Genomic DNA, 6,970 nt, shown 5'->3' on the forward strand with positions numbered 1-6,970 from the left:
CGGTAGTAGGGGGGTCGCAAAAGACGGGGTAGCTAAAGGTCTTTAGCGACGGTAACCGCCGTCGCAAAAACATTGGCGACGGCAAAGATGCCTTTTAGCGACGGCAAAATGCTGTCGCAGTAAAGGTGTAAAAATCTGAAGTTTTTGAGACGGCAGTAAAATACCGTCGCTAATATGGTTATTTGCGACGGGAAAATACCGTCGCAAAAGGGTTTATTGAGACGGTATAAAATACCGTCGCTAAAAATGGTTATTTGCGACGGGTTTATTACCGTCGTTAATACTATTATTTGCGACAGAAAAGTAAGCCGTCTCTTAAAATATTATTTGCGACGGTGATAGTACCGTCGCTAAAGGCCTTTGTTCATATGGCCAATATCATTGGCGACGGCTATGCTACCGTCGCAAAAACCTGTTTCTAACAAAAAATGCAATTTTAAAATTATTAAAAATATGCAAATTACCTGTATTAAATAAAAATAACTAAAAAAAATCGATAACTATATAATAATATAAAAATTCCTGTATATAAATAAAATTCATCCTTAATTAAAGTACTCTTCCATTCATAACAACACATCATCAAAATTATCCAACCACATAATTTTACAAAATACATACATAATGTTGTTCACAAATCTAAATAATGTAAATCAAAAATAAAAGTTTTCTTCATAAACAAAAGTCCGTCGCAATCTTCACACAGCTGCATTCCACAAGAAGCAAACTGCTACTCAGGAAATATCTGAAAATAAAAAATAAAAATAATTAGTGACAATATAATTATGTATTAATATTTTAATTAAAAAAAAAACATAAAAAATTATTTATTATATAATTACAAAGATAGTTAAGTAAATAATTTTGGCTAGATAGAAATCCGACCCTAACTCCCAAACCAGAAACCCGATTCGAGTCTCATCTTCTCCCACAACTCTCTCGTGCCTAGGCGATCATGTGTGCTAAGTTTCGTGCTAAACCGACCCCTTTTGGTGATTTTGGAGCGTCAACATCTCGAATTTAAGTTTCTTAAGGAACTAATTTGCCTAAACCGAAATATGGCTCTAACTCCCAAACCGGGAAACCGATTGGAGTCCCGTCTTCTCCCACAAGTCTCTCGTGCCTAGGCGGTCGTGTGTGCCAAGTTTCGTGCTAATCCGACCCCATTTGGTGATTTTGGAGTATCAACACCTCGAATTTAAGTTTCTTAAAGAACTAGTTTGCCTAAACTGAAATATGGCTCTAACTCCCAAACCGGGAAACCGATTGGAGTCCCGTCTTCTCCCACAAGTCTCTCGTGCCTAGGCGGTTGTGTGTGCCAAGTTTCGTGCTAATCCGACCCCATTTGGTAATTTTGGGGTGTCAACACCTCGAATTTAAGTTTCTTAAAGAACTAGTTTGCCTAAACCGAAATATGGCTCTAACTCCCAAACCGGGAAACCGATTGGAGTCCCGTCTTCTCCCACAAGTCTCTCGTGCCTAGGCGGTTGTGTGTGCCAAGTTTCGTGCTAATCCGACCCCATTTGGTAATTTTGGGGTGTCAACACCTCGAATTTAAGTTTCTTAAAGAACTAGTTTGCCTAAACCGAAATATGGCTCTAACTCCCAAACCGAGAAACCGATTTGAGTCCCGTCTTCTCCCACAAGTCTCTCGTGCCTAGGGGGTCGTGTGTGCCAAGTTTCGTGCCAATCCGATCCCATTTGGTGATTTTGGGGTGCCAACACCTCGAATTTAAGTTTCTTAAGGAACTAGTTTGCCTAAACCGAAATATGACTGTAACTCCCAAACCGGGAAACCGATTGGAGTCCCGTCTTTTCCCACAAGTCTCTCGTGCCTAGGCGGTCGTGTGTGCCAAGTTCCGTGCCAGTCCGACCCCGTTTGGTGATTTTGGAACGTTAACACTTCGAATTCAAGTTTCTTAAGGAATTAGTTTGCCTAGAGTGAAATCCGTCTCTAATTCCTAATCCGGGAACCCGATTGGAGTCCCGTCTTCACCCACAAGTCTCTCGTGCCTAGGCGGTCGTGTGTGCCAAGTTTCGTGCCAATCCGACCCCATTTGGTGATTTTGGAGTGTCAACAGCTCGAATTTAAGTTTCTTAAGGAACTAATTTGCCTAAACCGAAATATGGCTCTAACTCCCAAACCGGGAACCCGATTCGAGTCCCGTCTTCTCCCACAAGTCTCTCGTGCCTAGGCGGTCGTGTGTGCCAAGTTTCGTGCCAATCCGACCCCATTTGGTGATTTTGGGGTGTCAACACCTCGAATTTAAATTTCTTAAAGAACTAGTTTGCCTAAACCGAAATATGGCTCTAACTCCCAAACCGGGAAACCAATTGGAGTCCCGTCTTCTCCCACAAGTCTCTCGTGCCTAGGCGGTCGTGTGTGCCAAGTTCCGTGCCAATCCGACCCCTTTTGGTGATTTTGGGATGTTAACACCTCGAAATCTAGTTTCTTAAAGAACTAGTTTGCCTAGAGTGAAATTCCTCTCTAACTCCCAAACCGGAAACCCGATTGGAGTTCCGTCTTCTCCCTCAAGTCTCTCATGCCTAGGCGGTCGTGTGTGCCAAGTTCCGTGCTAAACCGACCCCTTTTGGTGATTTTGGGACGTTAACACTTCGAATTCATTTTAGCTTAGAATGTAAAGTTACATTTTATACCTGATCTTCTGGTGGTGGTGTATATGGATTCTCGTCTTCTGCAGATTCCCTAAATGCCCGGTGGCCACTCGATGCATCAGGAGCCTATGATAGTCAACGCATAATGTGTTAATCTTTTATACATAATGTTGTGTGACAATTTAACTATCAAACAATTTAATTTATATCGAACCTGTCTGTTAGGATCCACACTTGCCCCCTGTGACACAAACGCCATCATCTCAGCTCTCAGCTGCTGTAAATGTGTAGAGAACTCTGCTCTCATCTCCTCCCTCAGCTCCTCCCTCAACTCATCCCTTAGCTCCGCACGGTCATCCATGGCCTTTACTCGATACCGAAACCCATTCATTATATACCCGTTGAACCTCCTTGCCAGGTTATGAGGACCATTTGCCAATACAGTAATCTCTTCAGAAAATGTGACATCACTAGTCCTTCGCAAAGTTTGAACCTATTTTAAATAATAAAAATTGTAAAATTTAAAATATAGTTCGACTTAGGTAAATAGAATCTGTAGATTTAAATACATACATGTTCCTTGAACCAAATGTGAAAAGTTTCAAAATGTTCACGCCGAAGCTGATGATCGTCAACACGAGGCATTTTGACCTTAAGTTCTTCAAGGTGTTTGCTGTGTAAATTGAATTTTTATATAAAAACAAAATTTGGTTCAAAATTCAATGGAATATAATAAAATATTGAGTGACTAACATAACTTACTTTATGAATGGTTGAACCGCGGCTGTATTGAATAAGACATACCGATGAGTTTGTACCCAAGAAGTGTTATCAAGATAAAAGCTTGTGATTTCACCAACAGCACGACCTAGATTATCATCACCACTGTAGTTTCTCGTGGGTCGATTAGATTTAGTTTCCACATCATTGAGATATTGTGCACAAAAATTCATGCATTCTTCCATAAGATATCCTTTAGCAATTGAACCTTCTGGACGAGCTCTATTACGCACATATTGCTTCAAAGTAAGAAGATACCTCTCAATTGGATACATCCATCGAAATTGAATCGCTCCACCCAATAATGCTTCGTCAACTAGATGTATAGGCAAGTGCTCCATTATATCAAAAAAAGCAGGAGGAAATATTTTCTCTAGATGACAAAGTGTTACGGCGATACGATCTTGAATATATTGCAAATCTGTTGCACGATTGACTTTGGAACACAATTGTCTAAAGAAATTGCTCAATTCAATCAAAGGTTCAATTACATTCTTCGGTAACGATCTTCGAATGGCCAATGGAATTAGTTGTTGCATCAGAATATGACTATCGTGGCTCTTAAGACCCCCAATACTTCTATCATGTAAGCGTACACGACGCGATATATTGGATGAATACCCGTCGGGAACTCTAACTTCCTTCAATACTTTCAAGAACAAATCTTTCTCATCCTTGGTCATCGTGAATTGTGCCGGTGGTAAATAAGCTTTATTCGACCCTCTTAATTGCAAATGTAGGGGTTTTCTAATATTCATTTCTTGTAAATCACGCCGAGCATTAACACCATCCTTCGATTTTCCTGCAACCCCTAATATTGTCCACAACACATTATCACAAACATTCTTCTCTATATGCATCACATCAAGGTTGTGTCTAATTAGATTGTGCTCCCAATATGGCAGTTCATAGAAGATACTCTTTTTCTTCCAGCTATGGGTGCGATGTCCAACTTTCTCTTTCTCTACTTGTCTCCTATGCCTCTCCTTAAGGTCATCCCTCTTGTATTGGGTTAAAATACCCTCAGATTCTAATTGTAGCAGCATCTCAGTTCCAGACAACAATTTGGGTTTGAATCTGACTTCCCGACTACCATCAAATGATACTTTATCCTTTCGGAATTTATGGCCATTAGGTAAAAATCTGCGATGACCCAAGTATGATTGTTTCCTACTATGCTTCAACCAACACGATGTAGTTTCTCTATTGCAACAAGGACATGCATATTCGCCTTTAGTACTCCATCCTGACAAGTTTGCATATGCAGGAAAATCACTAATTGTCCACAGTAAAGCTGCATGCATTTGAAACATTTGATTTGTTGATGCATCAAATGTGGAGACACCGTCATTCCATAGTTCTTTCAACTCCTCAATCAACGGTTGCATATACACATCAATCTTGTCACCAGGTCCTTTCGGGCCGTCAATAAGCACAGATAAAATTAGAAATGGTTGTTTCATGCACATCCATGGCGGCAAGTTGTATGGAATGAGTACAACAGGCCAAGTGCTATGAACTATGTTCATCGTCCTGAATGGGTTAAAACCATCAGATGCTAAGCCAAGCCTTACACTTCGGTAATCATTACTAAAGTCAATATTCCGACGATCAAAATCTTTCCATGCAAGGGAGTCTGCAGGATGCCTAAAGACACCGTCATTAGTTCGTTCCTCTGCATGCCATCTCATTAACTTAGCCGTCTTGGATGACATAAACAGCCTCTGCAACCTTGGCTTTAAAGGAAAATACCTCATTTGTTTTGCAGCTATTTGTTTGCCACCGTTGTGAGGACCATTTGAACCACCATTACCATTTGATTTCCATCTTGAACTGTTGCATATGACACATTTATCAAGATTTGCGTCCTCGTTTCGAAACAACATGCAACTGTTGGGACATGCATCCCATGTCTCATATGTGAAGCCCAAATCTGTTGTGACCTTTTGAGCTTTATAATATGAGTCTGGGAGTTTCACACCTAACGGGAACGCCTCATTCAATAACTCAAGCAACATGTCAACAGACTTGTCTGTCCACTGATTAAGCACCTTCAAATGTAGAAGCCGAACAATGAATGACAAAGCAGTGAACTTTTGACAACCCGGATACAATTCACTTTGTGCATCTTGAAGAAGTTTGAAATAGTTTGCAGTCTCTGCATTTGGACCGAGCTGGGGTTCAGATGCATGGGGATCAGTGCTCTGTGCTTCATTACCGTCAACACTTGTACCGACATGTGGATTTCCCACAGCCCCTTGTATCATTCCAACTACATCGTCGCCAATGTCTAAATTAGCCACTGTTTCATTCGCTCGATTAGCATGCAGAGATACGTAAGATTCCCCATGATTAATCCAATGTTTGTACTTTTTAAAAAAACCATTCAAAATCAGATGGTTCCGTACACCCTCTCGCACAAGATGGTATCGATTCTCACATTTTCTACACGGACAACTAATCATCGAACCTTCAACCCTATTGGTGTAGGCAAACACAAGGAATTGATCAATCCCATTAATGTATTCCCTCGACATCCTATTTGGCAAATCAATCCAACTCTTATCCATCATCGTACTTCCCTTATATGTGTTTCCCACTATTAATTTGCTTCAGGCAAACTTACTGTGAGATATACATCTCACATACAAAACAAATATGCCCTAGAAAAAAATATAATTACAACAAATGTAAGTCATAATGAGATGTAAGGGTAAAAATATAATTACAAGACATAATATCACATATTAATTATCCTAAGGGAAGAGGGGATTGGTAGCTAAACAATTAATAGCTTTAACTTAGGCACCAACCAAGAATAACCGTCCAAACAAACGCACAGATATAACCGTAAATTCAGAAAATTGACTCAATTTTCTAAAACCAAATAACTCAATTTTTTGAAAAATTGATTCAATACAGAAAATTGATTCAATTTCTAAAACCAAATAAGGTGATGGGAAATGGAGTTTAGTATTTCATAATTTGCATACCACGCTAAATGGGAAATGGAGTTTAGTATTTCATGATTTGCATACCACGCTAAATGGGAAATGGAGTTTAGTATTTCATAATTTACCTTATTTGGTGCCTTTTTTCTTATCGGAATGTGAAATAAACTTTGACTAACTCAGTTGATATAAACTTCAAATGATATGCACATCGGTCCCAAGATGTACCAAAATGTCAAACATTTGAGTCATTTAATGAAACAGTTTAAAGATGCATCCACCAAGTTGAAGAACAAAATTCAATTAACAGAATAAGTTATTTTTCCACAGGTCAAAAACATTATGCACACATTCCCTTAATAAAAGGTAATGTTGCAAGTACATTACCTTAAGGAAAGGTAATGTTACAGTGGACTATCAGTATCCTACAAAAAGCCAAAAATGACCAACAACATCAAATAGGAGAAGAATGAGAAATTTTGTTGCAAGTCCACATAAGAGGAGAAAGAAAGCTTGAACTTCAGGGCCTGTCTGTCCAGAAAATATCCTTAAATTTTTATTTTTTAAGGTGCTAAAATCACAGAATAGGCACTTAAAATTTATGTGAAAATTTACATATTTTA

General features: G+C 39.3%; 1 long non-coding RNA gene across 1 annotated transcript; it reads right to left on the reverse strand.

Moving 5' to 3' along the window:
• Window positions 1-549: 549 nt before the first annotated feature.
• LOC145801633 (uncharacterized) lies at window positions 550-2,967 on the reverse strand. The gene is made up of 3 exons (XR_014343254.1): window positions 2,831-2,967; window positions 2,659-2,742; window positions 550-745 (listed from the first exon to the last, which is right to left on the reverse strand). It is a non-coding gene; the product is annotated as an uncharacterized LOC145801633 (long non-coding RNA).
• Window positions 2,968-6,970: the final 4,003 nt, after the last annotated feature.

This window comes from Camellia sinensis, chromosome 10 (genome assembly GCF_055761805.1).
Source record: "Camellia sinensis isolate YWXY chromosome 10, ASM5576180v1, whole genome shotgun sequence".
Lineage (NCBI taxonomy): Eukaryota > Viridiplantae > Streptophyta > Magnoliopsida > Ericales > Theaceae > Camellia > Camellia sinensis.